This window comes from Neofelis nebulosa, chromosome 2 (genome assembly GCF_028018385.1).
Source record: "Neofelis nebulosa isolate mNeoNeb1 chromosome 2, mNeoNeb1.pri, whole genome shotgun sequence".
Taxonomy (NCBI): domain Eukaryota; kingdom Metazoa; phylum Chordata; class Mammalia; order Carnivora; family Felidae; genus Neofelis; species Neofelis nebulosa.
Window position 1 is genome coordinate 72212340 of NC_080783.1, and position 22661 is coordinate 72235000.

The 22661-nt window shown below is 42.6% G+C and overlaps 1 protein-coding gene across 2 annotated transcripts in view; it reads left to right on the forward strand.

Annotated features, from left to right (window-relative positions):
• Nucleotides 1-11325: 11325 nt before the first annotated feature.
• The window catches only part of ITGB6 (integrin subunit beta 6), a 132711-nt gene continuing 121375 nt past the window's right edge, over nt 11326-22661 (forward strand). For both annotated transcript variants that reach the window (XM_058715177.1, XM_058715178.1), the window contains exon 1: nt 11326-11574. The gene's annotated coding sequence lies outside the window, so the exon portion shown is untranslated. The remainder of the gene's footprint in view (nt 11575-22661) is intronic.

Genomic DNA, 22661 nt, shown 5'->3' on the forward strand with positions numbered 1-22661 from the left:
GCAAGCTCTCAGCCACCAACTCCGGTGTGCATTAAATTAAGGGAACAGAGACGTTTCCATCTCTGAGTTGCCATCTCTGAGGCCACAAATCCAACATCCTGCAGAAACTCAGGCGCAACAGTCTCCTGAGACTCCCAGGGATTTTTCCAGCGCCTCCTAAGTGAATGTAGTCCAACCTCACAGAGCAGGGCGATGCTTCCTCACCAGTTCGACCATCTCATTTCCCATGAGTGAATTCTGAAGTCCGAAATAAATGCCTTCAAGACTTGGGGAACGAAAGAGCTACATCCTTTTATGGCCATGGAGAAATAGTGAGTTCCCCGATCTAAACCTCCTCATCTGTTGGCCTTCCCTGCAGCATTGGTCAGGGCTGCCAAACACATCTGTCTCCACTCCCCCACCTCCCCTCCCACCCTCCTCCCACTCCAGTCTGTTGTCCACTGCCAGGCCCCACTGCACAATTCCCACCCGGAGGCCAGGGACCTCCTTTCCCAAGTCAGACACCCCTCAGTCTTTACCTGAATGACCTCTTTGTTGCATTTGTCCCTGTTACTAGCCCTGCTCTACTTGAAATTCCATTCCCTTGCTTCAAATCCCTCTACCAGCCCACCACGTCTAAACACCTGGCACCCCAAGACCTCGTTTCCACCTCCAACCACACCTCCACTTGAACTTCAAAATATCAGAAAAGTTCTATACTTTGCACCTTTGCCCCTTCTTGTCTGAGTCTTCTCCATGTGGATAATTCTTATTTATCCTTCAAGATTCAACCCGGTACTTAATCTTCCTGAGAATAACTAGGCAATAAAGAGTTACTTTCTTTTTCGCTTTTTTTTTTAATTGTGCGATAAGCTTAGAAAAGTGTATAAAACACAAATATACAGCTCGAATTTTCATTGCAGAATGGGCTCCCAATGACTTCGGCCCTTGAGAAGTAGAACATGGCCGCCTGCCTAGACATCCCCAATGATGCCTCTTCACAATGAACCCGTCCTTCCACTCAGCGGGTCACACTACATGGACAGTAGAAGATTCCATTCCTTGCTTTTCTTTATGATTTTACCACCCAGATATGTGTCCCGAAAGCCCACAGTTAAGTTTTGCCTACATTTGAACTTCATATAAATGGAATTGTGCACTAAATGTTTTGTTGCATCAGGGCGCCCATGTGGCTCAGTGGGCTGAGCATCCCGCTTCAGCTCAGTTCATGATCTCATGCCTCTTGAGTTCGAGCCCCACATCGGGTTCTGTGCTGACAGCCTGGAGCCTGCTTCGGATTCTCTGTTTCCACTATCTCTGCCCCTCCCCTGCTTGCTCTTTGTCTCTCTCTCATAAATAAGTAATCATTTAAAAAATGTAAATATTTTGTTGTGTCTTGCTTCTTTCACTCAATATTATATCTGTAAGATTTAGTCGTGTGTTTTCGCATAGCGGTAATGCGTTTATTTGTACCACTGTATGGTGGTAAAAATTGTATAAACATATCGAAATGTGTCCATTCCATTTCTGATAAACATGGGAGCTCTCTCCAATTTTTGGCTAGTGTGGACAAGAATGATCAAAAAGGCTTGTACGTGTCACTTCATACATGTGCACACGTATTTCTGCAGGGTATATCAGGAAGGGGACTGCTGTACCATGAGGTATGCCTAGCTTTGGCTTTATAAGATAATGCCCAAGTAGTTTCAAAGTGGTAATCACAGACCCTAAGATTATGTGAAATAACTGTCTTTCTCACAAAGAATACCTCTACTTAAGATTTAAGTTGGGGGGGGGGGGGAGGGGGAGGGCGGGGAAGCAGTTGTAAGAGCCCAGAGGTAAGAGGGTGAGTGTTGGCAAAGATCAGCAGTTGGGGTGAGTAACCACAGCCAAGGGGGCCCAGTCTCCATGGGAAGGGGGTAGTGCTGGGGCAAGTGCATGACTAGTATAAATGGCTTCCCACTGAGAACACTGAAAAACAGTTCCCCTCCTTTCTCCTAAAAAGAAGGGCTTTGCTTGGGCTTTGCCAAGCAAGCTGCAGTTTATTGTTAGGGTGCTCTGGTGCCTGGGTTTTGTTCTGGTGGTTTCCACAGATGCCCACAGCTGCTGCGGGACCAACCAGGCTGTTCCTGGCCTGCCCCGCACCCAGCCTCCCGCAACCAACATCCACCCAGTCCTACCAGCTCTCACCCTTCAGCTCCAGTAGTTCTCCACTCCCAGTCTGGCCATGGCTGTCAGGGGTCTCTCACAGGCTCAATCCTTTGAGCCCAAAGAACCCAGGCAATAGCCTAATATCGCCACCACCTGGGAGGGATGTGGAAGTTCTCCCTCTGGACCTTCCACTCCTCATTTACTGTCAGAACTTGAGAGGGTGGGACAGAGAAGGCGGTACATCTGGACATTATTCTGAAGCTGAAGCTCTTGAGAGGATACCCTTCTGTCCTCCTCTTCACTCTATGGAGAAGTTGGGACCGTGTCTTAGTCTTTCTTGGGTCCTTCCCTTTCCCCAGACCCACTCCCATGCCTAACAGAGTCCCTCGCACACAGGGCACCCAACCGGTCACTTACCCAGACAGCAAGTTTATAGCAACTGGGGACAGAGGAAGTACCCTCTCTTAGAACTCTGTGTGTACCATTTTTAGAACTCTATGCTGCCACCTGCCAGAAAATTGTCAGAACGACCATACAAATCTGCAGTGACTATGTGAATGTGCTCCCCCCAGAGTTGTTCTTACCGTGAGCTGCAGCCTGTCTGATGGATAGATAAAACTCCAGTGCTTATACTCAGACCTCGTGTTTGTCATCCCAAACTCTTAAAATGGGGTTACCAAGAGGTGCTCACAAGGAACAATTGTCTAAAGGAACACTAAGTACTCCCTTTAGGTGGGAGAACCACCAAAAGATCAGTTCAGATCAACCAGAAACTGCCAGCAAAAAGGGCTTGATGGATTTCATAAAACAGCCAGTGATCGATGTGAATTTTGCCATAGTTTAATGATTTTTTTCCACGTGGAACTAGAGCGGCTGCCAGTTTGAAGCAGCCGCAGATCAACATGTATCCTTCCAGGTGTCCGTGGTAAGGGTCTGGAAGAAGGGGACTGAGGACATGTTGACCATGACACTGAGCCTGTGACAACGGTCACTGCACAGAGCCATGCAGGGTGTGTTTGGCTGAGGAGGACAAATGAGGATCCCAAAAGGTGTGCATTGAAAGGACTGCTCAGTCCACGGAAACCACTTTTCTCTAATTTGCCCACAGCCGATGTCTTTTTCTGATTCTCACAAGGGCAAGTGCTATGCAAGACATTCAAACTGTTTCCACAAAGCCAAGCTACCTAGTAACAGCAGTTCTCTGAAGCTAGCATCTCAGTGCAATCCCCAAAGCTGAGTACCCTGGCTTCTCTGACCATTACTTCTTTCCTTCTATGTTAAATTATTGATAACCTTATAGGCCAATGGCATTTCTGTTTTCTAAGCTCAGCACTGTGATTTTGTGAGCTGGATATTCTCTGTTTTTTACTCTTTTTAACTCTGCATGTCCTAGGACACTGACCTTTGGGTATAGCATCAAGCAGGCTCCCTGTCCTCTGGCTTCCACCTGAATTTGGCCAGTGCAAAGTACATGCAGAGAACTGGTGGGCTGGAGGGAAGATTCAATGAGGCTTATTGCCCAGGCTTCCTCCCTGTGGGCCACGGATTGGATTGTTCTATCATGGATTGAATTGTGTCCCCATCCCATAATTCATATGTTGAATTATATGTCCCCAGTACATCAGCATGTGACTGACTGTATTTGGAGGCAGGGCTTTTAAAGAGGTGATTAAGTTAAAATGAGGTCATTGGGTAGGCCCTAATCCAATATGACTGGTGTCATCATAAGAAGAGGAAATTTGAACATGGACACATGCATAAAAGGAAGGCTATGCAAAGACCCCAGGGGAAGAGAGTCATTTACAAGCCAAGAAGAGTGGCTTCAGAAGAAACCAACCTTACCAGCCCCTTGACCTTGGACTTTTAGCCTCTAGAATTGCAAGAAAATTAATTTCTGTTGTTTAAGCCACCTAGTCACAGTACTTTGTTAGGGCATTCTGAACAAACTCATACAGTCCCTCTACCAAAATCACAGATACAGACCATGCTCCATTCCTAGAAACAATTTTCTCCCTGGGCATGGGTTATTGTTCTGTCCCCAGACCCCAGGCTTCGGGGAAGGAAGTAAAGGCTCCTTGGTCTTGCTGTTGCATCATGGCTGCTTCACTTTGCTACCCACCTTCGCTAAACTCACTTCGAATACCCAATTCGCACACCAGGAGTTCCTAGCAAGAACTTCAACCCATCCACTTGTTGCCCTCACCATTCGCCCAAATTGTTCCTAAAATCTAATCCTACCTGGTGGAAACAAACCACAACCGTTAACAGGGTCACTGGGTGAGATGAACCCTCTGCCACTGTAAAGAAAAACAAACGGGAGCCTGGGTGGCTCAGTCAGTTAAGCGTCTGACTTCGGCTCAGGTCATGATCTCGTAGTCCGTGAGTTCGAGCCCTGCGTCGGGCTCTGTGCTGACAGCTCAGAGCCTGGAGCCTGTTTCAGATTCTGTGTCTCCCTCTCTCTCTGACCCTCCCCCGTTCATGCTCTGTCTCTGTCTCAAAAATAAATAAACATTAAAAAAAAAAAAAAAGAAAAACAAACAGCATTTTCTGAAATGTCCTATGGTGACAAGAAGCTGTTGGAATATGCAACCCAGCAGTGAGCCTTGCAAAAAATAAAGACACCAAATCTGTGCAACCAAGGTAATGTTGACATTGTACTGGTGAGTGAGAAAGTGACTGCCTTGAAAAATTCATGCCTTGGAGAGAACACTTTGCAAATGGACATTTAGAATAGCTTCCATCATTGTATATGTTTGCTTCTGAAAACAATGCTTTCTCTGTTAAAAAAAAAAATTCTGATATGTACACATTTTTAAAACTGGGAAGTGGGATTTTTCTAAATTATTTAAAAATCTTTCAAATGAATAATTTCAGAGAGCTTTGAGTGTATCTATCTATCTATCATGTATCCATCTATGAAAATGTGCATTAACTAGTCTCCCTTGCCTTCTGACTTGCTCTGGGATTTGGCCAATGGGAAGTACTTTTGATTGCATTACAAGAGCAAATGACTGATGCCAAGGAAGATGGAAACTTATTAGTAAACTTTCAACAGAACCTTTGTATTAGCTGGTAGATGTGGCTGAAACATGAGTCAGGATAGGGTAATTACAGACAACAGTGCACTTCTCCCATTATCTTTGTAGAATTGTTTTTAGCCACAATAATCACTAAGACCAAATATTAACATAAACTGCCCTCAGAATTAAACTTCTGAATCCTATCACAAAGTGGTAAAGCAAGCTTTTCAAGCGAAGCATACTCAGTTCAGGCACATGTAAATATAAAATGAGCATATGACATTAATAGCATAGTAAAAGTAAAAAGTTTCTTGTGTGTGTGTGCCAGGGAGAAAATAAAAGAACTTAATATTGTTTTACCTTTTAAAATGTTGTCTTTGTGTGTTTTTATTTTTTTAATTTTTTTTAATGTTTTTATTGGGGCGCCTGGGTGGCTTGGTCGGTTAAGCATCCGACTTCGGCTCAGGTCACGATCTCACGGTCCGTGAGTTCGAGCCCCGCGTCGGGCTCTGTGCTGACAGCTCAGAGCCTGGAGCCTGTTTCGGATTCTGTGTCTCCCTCTCTCTCTGCTCCCCCCCTGTTCATGCTCTGTCTCTCTCTGTCTCAAAAATAAATAAACGTTAAAAAAAATTTTTTTTTTAAATAAATAAATGTTTTTATTTATTTTTGAGACACAGAGAGACAGAGCATGAGTAGGGGAGGGGCAGAGAGAAAGGGAGACACAGAATCCGAAGCAGGCTCCAGGCTCTCAGCTGTCAGCACAGAGCCCCATGCTGGGCTCAAACTCACGAAGTGTGAGATCATGACCTGAGCTTAAGCCAGATGCCCAACCGACTGAGCCACCCAGGCGCCGCCCCCCACCGCCTTTTTTTTTTAATGTTTGTCTTTGTATGATTTTAATGAACAGAATATATTAGTTCAATAGTACATGTATATATGAACAAATAACAAGTATTGGGAGCATCTCCTTAAAATCTTTTACTTATTCTGGCGAGCCATCCAAAAAGCATGGAGATCACTGAGCATTGAAACATAAGGGGCTGGAAAAGCAACAACACAACAACAGCAACAACAACAGCGTATATACCACTGTACCCAGAATCTTAGAACTTCAGAGTCACAATTCTATTTTGTTCAAACTGACTTTAAAGAAAATAAAGAGGGAAAACGTAAAAGAATGTGTGACAGAAGGAAGCCAGCGCCTACAGCTTTCCACGTGAGTGAGGACAGTATGCTCATTCGGTTGAACCACCACCTCTCAGAAAGTTTTGGAAATAGTCGGAATGTGGTGGGAGACCCAGGGGACCACCCAGTAGTAAAAACCTAAATGAGAGCTTCCCAAAACAACAGGCAAACTGAGGGCCAGCCCCTCCCCAGCTCCACCTCCTGGCCAGGGCTGGGCGGGAGGGGTTCAGAGTCTTGTCCAACTCTGCCTGCATCTTACACAGAGTGTCACAGACGGTACGGGCCTTGGAGATCAGTGTTGTCACAGTGTGTAGTGTTTGGAGGTGACAGAAAACACTCTAGTAGCATCAGAGAGAATAGCCATTTCACTAGAAAGGGGAAAATGCCCCTGGTAATCTGCTCAGCATGTCTTCTCTCTATGCCTTCCAGCAAAACAAGAACCCAGCTCCAGGCAGAGCTCTGAATGTTATGCATATTTATTGCCTGGCCTTTCAGGCAAAAGGCTATGAAAATACGTTGGTGGAGTGGAGACATCACTGAGAAATTTTGAAATCAAAGCTGCTTCCAAGCTGTTTTCTGTTATTGTTTTTCAGGATTCCTCACTGGTTAAAACTATAATCTGGTTACAAAACGAGTGACCTGGAGAGACGTTCACTTGTCCACATCTCTACAAATCCATCCTGCTGCTTCCAGCTTCTCCCCTTAAAGCACAGTGAATCCAAATCACCTTCTCAGACAGAAGGATGCACCAAAACACTTTCAGCTCCCTATAGAAGCTTCTAAAGGAAATTGTCCGAACACTTGGAAAATCCAGACCTCTTTGCAATTATCTAAATGGAGTTGTTGGGTGATGTTAACAAGGCATCCTTTCTGCTATCCACAGTCAGGGTCATATCTTTGTGAAATAAATATTGGTGATTTGTTGTTTTGTTCTTAATGTCCATTAAATAGTAGTCCGATTAGAGATGAACAGATTTGTAATCTAGGTAAGATGAGCCTATCTCTGAGTTTTGTTAAACCCCGTTATTTAACCTCCTGCTCAGTTTACAGGGGACCTTCTAAATCTCAAGAACCTCCAGCTGGAAAGACGCACAAACTGCTCTGCCCAAGCCACACTCAGCGGAGCCAGGACTGACAGACATTGCTATCGTACAGGACTGTGACCTGCAAACTGGGTTTGCCTTCTCTTCACCCCTGCAAAGAACAGGAAGGCCACATGGTTCCAAATCATTTCTCCATTATGACCTTCCAAATGGGTACCTGAGGCATCCAAACACCTTCTGACTGGGGGGCATCTGTCATCTCCTCCACACTTGCACTCTGCCCCTTTACTCCACATTTACATGCCAGCAAAACCCAACTTATCACTGTAAGGAATGAAACACACACTTTCATTCATTTGGCTTTTTGAGAAATGAAGGTGAGGCCTTGATTTACTGGAGTTTGCCTACCCTATTCTGTAATGCCAACAAATTTTCGGGCCTCGTGGCAGACCTGTCTGTCATGTTTTGTGGCCGGGGCAATTCTCATCTTGGCTGGAGAGCCAAGAGTGGAATTTTAACGATGCATTTCCTTGTGTTTAATAGGCTAAAGTCAAAAGTCCACATTCTGCTTCAGATATGCATGAACAACTTCCACTGAAGTTACTCATGTATATCTGAGTTTAGTTAAAACACTCCAACACTCAGGCACTATTAAATAACATTCCTTTAAAAAAAAAAATCTTTTTAATGTGCATGTGGGAAGGTGAAACAGCATGTGTAAATTAACCAAAAATTCACTCAGTTTGAGGAAGTGTTTGGTTTTTAAAGGAACAAAGCCATTTGGACAGTCCTGCTCATTTCCATCTTGATACATACCAATCATGGAGCCTCTCCAGGCTTATCTTGGAGGCTCATTTGCCTAAAGCTTCCTGGTTTTAGGGGCAGCTGTGGAAGAGGGCAGCACGCGGGCCTGGGCTCAAGGAACAAGATCAAGTCCCAGCTCAGATAATAGTTGTACGGTCTTGAGAGAGTCACTTAATCTTTCCCCGTAGCTATTCATCTGTAAACCTTTGCAAGGTTATTGTGTGAATTGCATAGATAATGCGCATTAAATTTGTTTTTTTGATTCAAAAGTATTTTGCCTGTTTTAGGCAAACGTAAATAATCAAGAACCCAATAATGATAGAGATAGTAGGGAGAAATTTATAGTCAAACAATGGTTGTGCAAGTATATGTTGGAAGCAACTGCAATGCATATTGCATTGAGTATTTATTTATTTTTAAAGTTTATTCATTTATTTTGAGTGGAAGGGAGAAAAGGAGAGAGTGAGAGAGAATGTGGGGGGCCGGGCGGCAGAGAGAGAGGGAGAGAGAGAAAATCCCAACCAGGCTCCACACCATCGGTGCAGAGCCCGATGCAGGGCTCAAACCCACGAACTGCGAGATCATGACCTGAGCTGAAATCAAGCGTCCAAGGCTTAGCCAACTGAGCCACCCAGGTGCCTCTGCATTGAGTATTTAAATGAAATATTTAAATGAGTACTTAAAACTGTCTTCTTTGATCCAATAATTCCACATGAGAGTTTGTCATAAGAAACACAAAATTAACAGTAATAATGAGGGGCATTTTCTTTGTGTAAAGATTTTTTTTATAGCATTTCCTATCATGGAAAACAAGTGGAAACAACTTAAATTTTAACCAAATAAAGGAATGTTTAAGCACACCATTACAGTTTAGATGATGCTTAGATTAAATTCTTACAATGTTAAGTGAATAAAAATGGATTCAAAGTATATATTCTGTATGATCACATCATTGTAACAAAAAACATAAGCATTAAAAAGGACCAGAAGGAAAAAGAACAAAATTTTCAACAGTAATGGGTTGAAGAAAGCCAGAAGGTGCTTTAGACAGAGGGATTATATGACCTTTTGACCCTCTTTGCATTCCTTATACATAGATGACATTCAGGATATATTAAATGAATTTTTTTAATGTTACACCTTAGCTCTTCATTAATTAACGCTCTGCTCAACTCACTTTCCAATTAATCAAAGCTTTGCCTTAATTAGCCCTGTAAAATAGTCTTGAAATATTTTTTTCCAGTGGTTTCTTCTTATTTTTCCATCCAGCTATCTGTAAGATCATAGATATTCATTCAGGAACTAGTCCAGTTGGCATTTGGTCAAATAGCAAAAGCTTGGATTTAGCCATTGAGTATCACAAGGCACAACATCAAAGGAATTTTCCAATGTTGCTCCCCACACACAGCCCAGCCCATGTCACTTGATCCTCAAGAATGCTGAGCAGAGCAGGGGAGTAGCAGGAGATGAATGCCCATGGCAGGAAAGCCAAAGTATACATTTTCACCAACAGAATGGGTACAAGCCAAACAAGCAATAGAGGGCACAGTTTAATGGTAGACAGCAGTTTTCAGAGAAAACTTGTCAGCGTATTACAGTGAATTACACATAAGGAGGGGAATACTTGGACATTTGGTTCTCTAACCTACTCGAAGCACATTTATTGCCTTCAGATGAACGCCAACTTTAGTGGTATTCTTTGCGATAATATTACGAAATACCATTTTGTATTTCTAGAGGCCTTTCTGTCTATGGTTCACTGTGAGCAGAGCACTACGCTCTGCACACAGTGGAGTAGGTCCACCCAGGAAATAGAAGATAGTCAGCACTGGGACTACCCACAGAGGAAATGAATTTTGCAGAGAAAGAGTAATATCTCTATGGCAGAAATTGTCAGTTCTTGAATTCCAAATCGAAGTGTTTCCTCACATATGAGTTTACTAAGTGAGCAAAAGACTGAATGTGCACCTCAAATATGGGGAATTAAAAGACCCTTGAATGCTCCATGGTATCACAGAAGGTTAGAAATGAAAAGCGGCTTAAAAGTCTTCTAATAATCCAGCACACACGCAAGACACACATTCTTTATAGACAAGGAGACAGTTCAGAGACGTAGGGAATTTTTCTGAGCTCAAACACCAAGTAAGTGGTAGAGTCAGGATTCAGACCCGGGTCTTCTGGCTCTCTGCAGCTCTTTCTTCCATCGTACTCAAATACCACATGGCTTGAAAGCCGCCAGACCTCCTCCAGGACTGTTGGTCAGATGCTCAAGAGGCAATGCTTTGGAAATTGCCCGATGGAAATTGCTTTGGAGTCAGACTGGAGTTTCAATCCTGTCACTCGTGTGTGACCTTGGACAAGTCAACAAATCTCTAAAGCAGGACCGTACACCCACTCCACAGTGTGCTGGTAAGAATTAAATGAGGTAATGCATCTCAAGTGCTTGAGCTGCACGCCACGGCAGCTCAATGGACAGCATCTCTCGTTACTATCACAGGACTTCCTTGAAGGCAGACCCAAAGCCCTACACTGTTGGCCTCAGCCTCAGAAGAAGAGTGTGGTCCAAACACTTCACCCTTCTTCTCAAAAGCTGTATGGATGTCTCGTCTCAGCTGTGCCCGACTGGAACAAATCCAATCCAATCTGGATCATTTACTGTTTGGCACCATTTTTAATACTAATCTCATCAGTTTTTATTTTCTTTTTCTAGTTTATCCAAACAAGCCATTTTTAGAGGCTAGTGACTTTAAGCCAGAGCTGCCAATAAAATAAACTTAACTTGAAAACACCAGGATCCTTCTGAAGAAATGTAAATATAAACAACACACATGATACAGAAAAGTTTGATAAGAGTTTGATCATTGGCTTGGATGCCAGTTCAACTCTAAACTTGCCCACTACTATTTTGGGGCATTAAAATCTGCAAGTGCTTCCTGCCCCAGCCCTCCTGCCATCCATTAGGTTTGAATGTCCTTTATGGAACGAACTTGATCCCCCTGCCTTACTTTTGGTCTCTCTCCAGAGCAGCTAATGCGCTGGCATAGTTCTGCCATTTGTCAGCCAGAAGTCTGGTTACACATTTGCTCGTCAATCTAAACCTAACCTCTTCTCATACGAGCACTTGGGGTTTCATGTAAATCAACCAGACATTCTGTCATTCACCAGCAATATCTCTCCATAGTAGTCTACACCAATGTGCCTTCATGAAATATTTCACTATGTTTGTGGAAGAAATACTCAAATGAACGTGCTTTTTCAGGAATGGTGACACCAGAATGTTATAAATCTGTTCATTACCACAACAAGGATAAATGGTATTTCTGCCAAAGACTTGATAACGGGTGCAGTAATGCATCTCAGCACTTTCTGAAATTAAAGGTCTGCCCTGAGAGGTAAGTAGTACAATGCATGACTAACAAACGCAAACCCAAACTTGGGAGCTGAGTTTTCCTTGTCAGTGTAATTGATCCTTTCCGACAGCCTCTACCTTAGGAAGTTCATAATGTTACTTCTCTTTGGATATTAACATCCAGGTGAGGCTGACCCCCATGGTTTGTAGGAGGGAAGATCCTCATTAATTTAGCATGCTTTATTGTGATTTTTCTTACATTTGAATTCACACATGCTTTTAACAACTCTTCTTCAAAAATCTGCTATGGTTGTAAGGACAGTATTTCATGGAATTAGTCATCATTCAGGAAAATATTTAAAATTCAGTTGAATAGTCTCTTAAACAGCTTTTTAAGATATTGTTTCTGATTATAGTGATTGTCAGTTGTTTTTTTTTTAAGTAGGCGATTTGACTCTAGCCTTCACTAGGTCTTTTGGCATTTTCAAAGCATCACAAAGGAACTGAGGAACTGGGAATTTAAACAAGAAGAATAATTATCAGTTCTTATTGACACGTGCATGACATTGGGCCAGTTAACTTCAGTGTTACTAGATCGTAAAATGATGTCTTAAGGTAGACCTAATTCATGAAAACTATGGAAAAAACGAAGAGGGGAAGGCTTCCCATCGAGGATACTTACAAAGAGCTCATTTTATTCCTACAAGTGTCTGAAAATGCCTGGTATCTTTACTATTCACTTTGAGCACTGGAAGTATTACTACCAGTGCTATAAAAAAAAAAATTCAATATCTGTGAAAGGTTATTCATCCAAAGAATGTGTCCTCTAAAATTAAAGACTCACAGAGTTCTATCATATTCACTCTCAAAATGCCTAAAATGGACAGGATACAGATTCTAGTCAGAGAGTAATGGTCTTCCTTGACTGTTTTGGATTCTGAACAGGCTCAGCAGATCGTAATTAAAGTTTTTTAGCACCGGCTTTCAAATATAAAGTCACTTGGTCACAATGTAAAGATTAGTGTCTACCTAAGTAAAATTCTGTGCCTTAGGGAAATGCAGAAATCCTTTCCTCCTCAGCCTCCTCTACACTGCTGTTCCTTCCGAGGTAGCCTTTTTCCTCTATCTTACTCCCTCTAGTGTTTTCTGGATGAAATACATGAATTAAGGCTCAATTCACACACAAACAAAAAACGCTACTGCAATCTCTCAATATTTTCCCCAGTTACCATACACTAAAGCAAAGTTGCCACCAGATGTTTCGACATGAACACTAAGTGATTGCAAGAATTTTTTATCGAAGAGTCTCAAACTTAGATTCTTGTATCCCAACTTCAGCTCCCCAAAGTAAGCATTGACTTTAATTTGTTAGGCTTTAGATTCCTTCTCTGCCTTTGAAACCTTACATTCTAATTCACTTTTACTGTGATAGGCAAAAGGGGAAAAGATTCTCTAATGAACTAAGGCATTCAAGAAGGCGTTTGACATGTTTTCCAAGGATAGAACTTACATTTTGATTCTTCTAAGTTACCCAAGAGGTTCAAGGTATTTTGTCTCAAGAGAAAAGTGATTAATTTTTTTTTTTAAATAGCCTTCTGGAAACACTGGCATATTTTCTACCACGGAAGCCCTCAGTCAAACCAGGAAGAGTAGCTTCTTGGGAAATGTATTGCTAATGGGCACTTTTTCTTTAACAGAGAAGAAAATACACTTCCAAAGCTGTCAGCTGCCGTTGCTGCTACTTTGGAAACCAGCCACAGCTGACTGTGAGAGCTAACTATAGGCCAAGGTCATCTGGGGATCTCCCAAGCCTGCTACAGCGATGGCACCCATACGTTGCTGGAGGGCATGGGCTTTGCCAGTCCAGCCAGTCTAGCCCAGAGAGCTATTCTGAGTCGGAATTTCCACAAGAAGGCCCTTGATTGCCCTTCATGCTGCTGGCAGTTACTTTCATACTTAACCGTTCTGAACCATAATCTGCTTTATACACTGGCCTCTTTGCACCTTTACAATATCCTACCTGTTTTCAGACCCCCACGGGGGGTTCACAGGTATGTCAAAGTATAATATTAAAACTGACCTTTACTGATCTTTGTTAAACAACACAAAGCTCACCAGGGCTACATCAAATTACTTCAACCAAGTGCCTGAGCAGGAAACCCTCAGGCTTATTTAGCTTCCTTCTTCTCTACCATCATCTACCAGCCTCTAATCTCTGCCAGGCCTTGTCCATTCAGATCCCTATAGATCTCTCCTCTTCCATGTCCACTGCCATTACATTTCATCCACTTTTGCCTAGATTGAAGTAATAACCTCCCAGCCAATCTCCTGCCTCCAATTCACCAACATTCCACCATCAGTTATATTTCAAAATTACATCAGAATGCATAACTCTTCTGTTTAAAACCCTTCCTTGGTTCCCCATCGGCCACAAGATAAATCCCAAACTCTCTAGACTGGCATTTTCCAGACTACTTATCCAGGCTCATCTCTTATCATTCCCTTCCGGCCATCTTTCTACCTCTCCCTTCATCATATCAATATACCCGCTCCCTCAAACGCGCCATGCTTGCCCATGTCTCCAGATCTGTCTAGCAATCTTATCTACCTAGTGATCTTCTATATTTCTTCCAGCAAGATTCGGTTTGAGCATCACCCTTTTGATGGGTATTTCCCTGACACTCTTCCAAAACTTGCCCCGTGGCTCAAATACATACACATGTGTAGTCCTTCCATCTATGATGCTCCATAGGCGATTGTTGACTCTTAGTTCTTGTATCACTAGGAAGTGCGCATGCGCACACACACACACAGATTTTAGACTCTCCCACTAGGCTGTGAGGTTCTTAATGTAAGAATCTTATATTATTGATTTTTGTGTTCTCAATATCTATAGCGATACTTAAAGCAATAAATAAATTTTGTTGTATTAATAAATCTCACAAAGAAATCAGCCAGTCACATCCAAGAAAGTGTATTTTAATTCAAGTCCTTTTTTTTTTTTAACCTATGCCCTTTGCTAAACAGAACTCGATTTACCAGGTCTTATGCTGGGTTGTACTCTAAGGACCCATATCTGAACTTCAGGAAAGCTCATGCTTTTGCCAAGAGATGAACTAGAAAAATATTGGGGACGAGAGAATTAGGTCAAAGGAAAAGAGTCAGGAGCAAGGATGTGCTGGGGCAGGGGCATGCCACCCAATAAGCACAGTCCAATTCTGGAAGACTTTGGAACCAAAGGAGCTGTTAAAATTGAAATGGGGGCACCTGGATGGCTCAGTTGGTTAAGCGTCCGACTTCGGCTCAGGTCATGATTTTGGGGTCCGTGGGTTCAAGCCTCGCGTCGAGTTCTGTGCTGACAGCTCAGAACCTGGAGCCTGCTTTGGATTCTGTATCTCCTGCTCTCTCTGTCTCTTGCCTGCTCACACTCTGTCTCTCTCACTCTCAAAAATAAAACAATTAAAAATAAAATAAAATTGAAACAGACACCATGGATGGTTCACACATATTGTATGCCTCAAGGCTGTCTCTTCTCTTACTTACATCCCTATATGCTCTGCTCATCCATTCAAATTCTCAGCTTACATCTAGGCTTAACTTGGTAACCTTCACTTCAAGGTCAATTACCAGCATGGTTCTTACCTTTGCCTTTCTAGGTGAATCATTTCCCCTCATGAAGTTTTCTCCAAGACAAATATTTCTTCAAGAGACTGCCAAGGTTGAACTAATCTCTACCTACCCAAGGTCACGTTTGGGAGTCACAGTTCATGACCCACAATCTTTTCTGTACCTCCTTGTCACACCAAGTGTCAATACTGCTTAAGTTCTGCTCAAAGCTCAAGCAGATGTCGATCCTCACTGCTGAAAAGTTGACTCCTAGAAAAGTGTTTTGACCATGAAGTTCTTCTCATATCAGACGAGTCTCCATATCTGACCTTCTTTTACTCTTCATCTATAAAGCTCTCCATTTTATTATTATCTCATTTTTTAAAAAGTTACTGAGCCTTTCTTCATGTCCCAGACCTGAGATACGGTCAGTAAACAAGACAAACACTGTCCTCCTCAAGAGCTTGCAGTCTAGCTATTTCTCTATTGACCCTTGAATATGACTTATATATAGGAAATCTGTCTGTGTGCACTGAGTAAGTTCACACCTGCCGTCCCTCTGACCGGTCTGAATTCTTATAATTCATCAAGGTTCTATTCAAGTCTTCCCACCAAAGCCTGGTGTTGTCTCTGTCTTACATCCGGGTGTATTAAGAACTGGCTAAAGTACCATATCTAAGGATGTTGTGTAGAGTGTTAATCTTAAAGAGGCTTCTAGCGGTATCTCCAAGGGCTCTGTCATACCTATAACTTGTATCAATTGGAGGTTTTGATACACATAGAAAAGGCATGCTTACTCCTTGTGTGAACAGCATGGATGGGTAAGAAAGCTATCCAACCACAGAATCAAGATATATTCTCTCTTGCTACATAGCAAATCACACCAAAATTAAGTGGCTTAAAACAACAAGTATTTATCATCTTATAGTTTCTTTAGTTCACAAATCCAGATGTGTCTTAGCTGGGTGTTTCTGGCTCAGGGTTTCTCCTATAATTTCAGTCAGAATGTGGGTCAGGGCTGCAGTGATCTGAAGGCTTGACTGGGGTGGAGGATCTTCTTTGAATCTGGCTCACTTGCATGGCTGTGGGCAGGGGACTTCAGTTCCTCACCAAGTAAAACCTGTCTATAGGCTGCATGCACATCCTCAGGACATGGTGTAAACTTCCTCCAGAAAGAACAAGCTGAGAGAAGAAGAAAGTCACAATGCCTTTTAGGACCTAGTTTTTAAACTCACACACCATCACTTCCACTTTATTCTATTTATTAGAAACAAGTCGTTGGGTCCACCTGTACACAAGGAGGGGAATTAGGCTTCACACCTTGAAGGGAGGAGTATTCACAAACTTTGTGAATATATTTTAAAACCACAGAAGCTGTTAAATATTGAATATTGGGGCTGTGGCCTAAATCTAATTCTAGGAGGTGAAAGACATAATTCTGCAGCAGTCTGAATGAAAATTCTTAGGATTTTTAGTCAACAGAGTTCATTATGGGCCTGCTCCAATCAACGTGATCTTAGGCCACCTGAAAATCCAGGTGCCATCTGTGGTGAGGAAGTGAGTCACATCTGTTTAACTGTGTTGGGGTCAGACCACAGCAGAGAGCCATGTTTGGTTTGGGGCACCACATGGGGAACAGACACTGGGGCCCATGTGGAGCACAGCAAATAGGGTGGTCAAGAAACTTGGAATCATGTCCTATAAAAGGTTGTCGAGGGAACAAAAGAAGTTTAGGTCATGTGGTCTTAGGTATGCTGCAGTCATTATCTTCAAGAATGTGAAGAACTTTCATATATAGAGATAGACTTGTGCTGCTTGCCTCGTGCTGCAGCCAGAACCAATGGGTTGAAGTCCCAGGAGAGACACTTTGGATCAATGTAAAGAAGACATTTCTAAGAGTCAAAACGGACTTAAAATGAAAGCAGCTGCCTTCAAGGGTCACTCTTGTTATCAGAGGCATTGGAATAGTCAGAGGGCTGACTTGGCATGTAGGAGGAGGGAACTGGTATGGTATTGTTGCATGGAGACTCTGTGATCTCACAAATACTTTCCTCATGTAGCTGTGTAGTTATCATTACCTCAGCGTGGAGTAAATTGATGGCAGTGGGCAGAATCTGTTCTTCAGTTGGATTAGAAAGCAAGGCACATTTTCTTTTTTTAAATAAGGATCATTTGTTAGTTCACATTTCTGGATGTTGGAAATTTGGGCTGGGCTGGGCTAAGCTGTTTGGTTCTTCTTCAAGTCTCATCTGGGCCAGATGGTTGGTCTAGGATGAGCCTCACTCACATGACCAGTGGTTAACAGATAGTCTACTGGGGTTTTGAGCTTGTTTTTATGGTGCTCTCATGGATCCAGTGCAGTAGGAGCTGGTAAGCAAGTCTTTACCTGTATTTCAAGTCTTTACCTATATTATGTTTGCTAATATTTCAATGGTCAAAGCAAGTTACATAGTCAAACCCAGCATCAACTAGACTTCTTGATGGGAGGAGTGGCAAAGTGGCCAGCACACAAGAAAGATATTTATGGCCATTTTGCAATCTACTACAGAGGCTTTTTCCAAATTACCTGAATGAAGTCTAGATGTCACTTTGGAGATCCCTTTGCTTTCCTTGAGAATCAAAACTCATGCATTGGTGCATGACTGTGCATAATCCACAGCACAAGGAGTGTGTTCTCTGTCATGAGGAGCCCAGTGATGACATGGAGTTAGCCATTGGCCAGCAGCCATGTACAAAGAGCTCAGACCACCCTTACGAGGGGCCGAAAGGGGGAAACCTCAGCCTCCAGGAGGAGCCTCCCATCCATTTGGGGGAAACAGAAGGACAAGACAATCTTAAAGAAATCTATGGCGACATACTCCATGACCTGTTGACCTGTTGAGGGAAGAATGGTGTCTTAGAAGAATTTGAAGGTATATTCTGGGCCCCCATCTTAACTCAGCAGTAAGGCAACGTGGTACTTAGTAAGAAGCTGCTCTCTGCTGATAACTCCCCAGGCTCTGTGACTAGACACAGCCCCACCACTGCATGTAGCATTTCCAACTGTCTCTTAACACTGGACTCCGCTGTTGGTTGCCATTTGAATTGGCACATACCCTATTGTCTTATAGAAGAGTTGAAGAAGATACCTTCATCTCTTTAAGAAAAAGGTAAAACTAAATATGGATGAATAGGGCTGTGACTTCATTGAGAAAAGAATATCCCTGTTAATTAAACATACAAGGAAAATGTATCTGTGTCAAAAAAATACCTTAAGATGCTATTATGAAACAGCTTTATTCACTCATTCCTTCATGTTGTCCACCTGGCTCCTGTAGTCATTTGAGTTTTCCACTCTTGATGAATAAATATTCACCATAATTTCCAAGCTAGGTCTTTAATAATTTGTAAGGTTTTACTTCTTGCTGCACCCTTTGCTTTGTGTAAAATGAGATAAGGGGAGTGGTCAAGTATTTGATTGACTAATTGATAGCATGGGGTCAAGTTTCTGGGAGAAAACAAGGATTAGGGAAAAAGACCCCCTCCCTCATTTAGATAAATATTTTGTCAAACCCAAATGGCCGATTCACATCTAATCATTGTATGTTAAGCAGGGACAGCTGGAGCTTACTGCTTGAATCCTGCCCAGTCTTTATTCCTTCTATAAAGACAGGAAACAGAAGGGCTCTGCACACAGCAGTCACAGACACTCATCAAAGACAAACCACTGACATGGAACGTCACAAGAAAAGGCTTGCTGGCCCAGTGCTGATGTTTGAGCACCACATGCAGGCACACTCTAAGGAACATGGTCAGCAGCCTTCTCCCTTCATCTTTTGCGGGTGGAGGCTGAGGAACAAGGCTCCCTTAGTTTCCTAACAAATGACCTGTTTCGGTGAAGTAAGAAAGGGAGGGCCGTCACTCAGTCAGCCAGTCTGTTGTAAGCCAAGTTGTAGCGATGTTAGTATTTCATGCCAGTCATTCTGTCTAACAGAAACTCGCCCTGGCTTTTTTCCATTCCTTTTAGCAAGATTGCAGTTGTAAATCAGCGAGAGTGTCCTGGAGGCTGCTTCAGGTTTGTTGTCAGGAGCAGTCTAGGAGAAAGAATCTTCAGAATAATTTAGAATATGAGTCTAAGAGGGAAGGTCAATTTTGCTATTTAGAACCTGAGCACTGTGCCAAACTTGGCTTTGAAGAGATGCTCTAAATGTCAGCCTTGGAATTAGAATTTAAATATCTAAAAAAAAAACAGTAGTTCCGGGTTCTCAGCTCTGACCTCTGAACATCCTCTAAATTGGGAGGCCACATTAATAATAATCCATTTTGGATTGGTAAAACCCCCTTTTACTCATAAGAAGTTTCATTTGTAGCTCCAAGAGGAAAATAGGGTGCATGTTGTTCTGACCTGAAGGGCATTATGGATTTTCAGGGAGAGCTTAGGTCCTGGTCCTATGTCTTTTTTTTGCTTTTCTTACTCCCCATTCCTTCCTTCCTTCCTCCCTTTCTTTCTTTCTTTCTTTCTTTCTTTCTTTCTTTCTTTCTTTCTCTTTCTACCTCTCCCTATTTCCAAAAGCTTCCAATTCCTGGTAACTACTTTTCTACGCTCTGTTTCTATGACTTTGACTTTTGTTGTTTTTAAAGATTCCACATTTGAATGGTAACCATTCTGCACTTGCTTTTCTCTGTCTGATGTATCTCACTTAGCATAATGTCTTCAAGGTTTATCTATGTTGTTGTCAATGGCAGGATTTTCCTTTTCCTCATGGTTGAATAATATTCTATTGTGTGTGTATATGTATCTCACATCTTCTTTATCCATTCATCTTTTGATAGACAGGTTGTTTCCACATCTCAGCTATCGTGAATAGTGCTGCAATGAACATGGGAGTGCCGGTGTCTTTTTGATATTCTATTTTCATTTCCTTTGGATAAATACCCAGAAGTGGGATTGCTGGATCATATGGTAGTACTATTTTAAGATTTTTTTACTCCTACCTCTTAATAACAGTGTGACCTTGGCAAATGCAATGACCTTTCTGGGCCTTTCCTTCTTTATCCCTAAAATTAAAAAAAGAGTTATTCAGAGGAACACATGAGAAAGAATTTTGTAAAGTATTAAGAAGGCCCAATTAGAAACCATGGTACAGGATGATGAATGGCCAAAGTCACTCAACCAGCAGCTGCAGAATCAGGGTTACAACCTATGTTTCACGACTCAACACCTAGCCTAGTACCAGGTGGCTTGTTAACTGAATGCACACATTTTTCCTCTGACATCAGCCCCTCTGAACTAAGGACTGGATTGATAGGCATAAATTAAGTAGAGCATGGAAGGTTGGATCTATCCACTTCCCACTTCCCCGATCAGTCTACCCTGCAACTCCTCCAGATTTACCTAATCCTCAGTAAGTTCCAGATACAAGCAGGACTCAGCATATATTCTTTAATGGAAAGAATCTAAGAGCAGGAATCTATTACAGCCCCATTGTTGGGAAGCATGAGTGGGAAGAGTGCAAGGGGATTTGGAAATAATCCATAGATAGGGCAACAATCCACAGATGTAAAATTCACTGCTGCTCCCTGCCTACAGCTCTCTGCTCTGGCCCTGACCCCATATCCTCAGCAGATATGCCTCTTCTTTGGGTGCCTATGAATGCCTCCTCCCATAGGGTCACTGTGAAATTACACCACGGACACATTTCACCCTGCCATGACTTCTGCTGCACCATGTCTCTAAAGTCTTAGAGAGGACTCTCTATGGACTTAAAGAGGAAGAACACAGACCCCGGGGACAAAAGTCAACCCCCTTTTTTAAAAGCATCATTCTTGGCCAGTCCCACACTAGTGTTCTCTATCAGAAGTCACTGGGAAAAAAAGAAACGGCTCAAGTAATATTTAACTCTGATCACACTGCTATGCTTGAATTATTAACATTTGGCAACCAGAAGAAACAACAGCACTTCATTTAGACACTTAAGAAGGAAAAAGGAACAGCTCATAACCCAGCCTTTATAAGATGTTTGAGCAATCGTTTTGGATGGGCACATGCAGGCTTCACACATACTAGCAAGCATTGTGAAGTGTGATGACTGATTCACTCACTGTGCAAATAGTTATTGAACTGGCACAGTTCTAGGTGCTGGTAATACATCAATGAGCAAAACAGACAACAATCCCTGATCTTGTGGAGCTTATATTTTAGGGGGAGGTGGAGGAGGCAAATATTCAACAACAAATACAATAAATAAGGAAATTACATGGTATCTTAGGAGGTAGGAGAGAAACATATAGCAGGGCAAGAAGAATAGGAAGTGCTGGGGGTGAGAGGGTTCATTTTACATGAGGTGGTCAATGTTGGCCTCATTAACTGGTGAGAGTTCAGTAAAGTCTTAAAGGAAGAGATGGGAGCCAAATAAGTATGGAAAGTGGTACTATAGACAGAGAGAATGGCCAGTGCAAAGGTCCTGAGGTAGGAGCATGAGTGGAGTGTGAGTAGAACAGCAAGGAAGACAGTATGCCTATGACAGAGTGGGTAAGAAAGAAAGTAGAGGAAATGAGGTCATAGAGGGAACAGTGATCAGGTATGTAGGACCCTGTAGGCTGATGTATAAGCTTTGTTTTTCTTTAGGGAAATGAGATCCTTGGAGTCTTTGGAGGAGAGTGATCTGACATACTTAAATAGGATCCCGTTCTGTATGGTTTCATTATATGCTTAGTCTAGGTCACAGAGATAGACCCTTTGCACTGAAAATAACCACCTCCACCGCTTTTCCTCAAAGATGTTCAGAGTTGGCAGGCTTCCAGGCTAACACATCTCTATCCCCCACTGAACTGAACTCATCTGAGTCTCCCTCATGACTCCCTGTCCCTCTGGAAACAAAATCCCACCATCTTCCAGCCCAGACTCACATAGAGATGAACAGAGAAAGGGAAGAATCTCCTCTTTTCCTGTTTGCAGTTTCCCAGTAATTCAGACTCCACCCAGCGAGATCCATTAGAGCTAATTAACGACCCTCCTTTCAGGAGGTGTCTCCTCACTATGATTAATTCTCGGTCAGAGACAGAAAGCTTGTTCCATTATGATTCTTTTTAAAAAATTATTATTATTCAGGCTTCTAATACTGGCATGAACTGCGGGTGAATTTCTGAAGTCATGTTACTTAGCTGTCACAACTAGTAATAGAAAAATTCAATTTATAAAGAATTAGGAGAGGCAGCAGAGGCATGCTCTTCGGTTTAGAACAAAGGAGATCAATCCTGACACAATGGCAGCATGACATCCGTGGACTTTGAAGATTCCAGCCTTCCTCTTCATTAATTAGAGAGAATCAAGAGTTCTGGTGGTTAATTATTTGCAGAAATTGTGCTCTGCAAAAGCAGATGCCAGCTCCCTCCAGCCGCCTCCAGCAGCAGCTCCGCATGATAATTAAACTGTGTGTCAGTCCCAAGCTCCGTCTGGGTTGGCAAATACACACTTGGATGACCACTGCCATCCGCCACCCCTCAGGCTCAGGCAGGGCCTCGGAGCTTCCTTACCCAGGACCC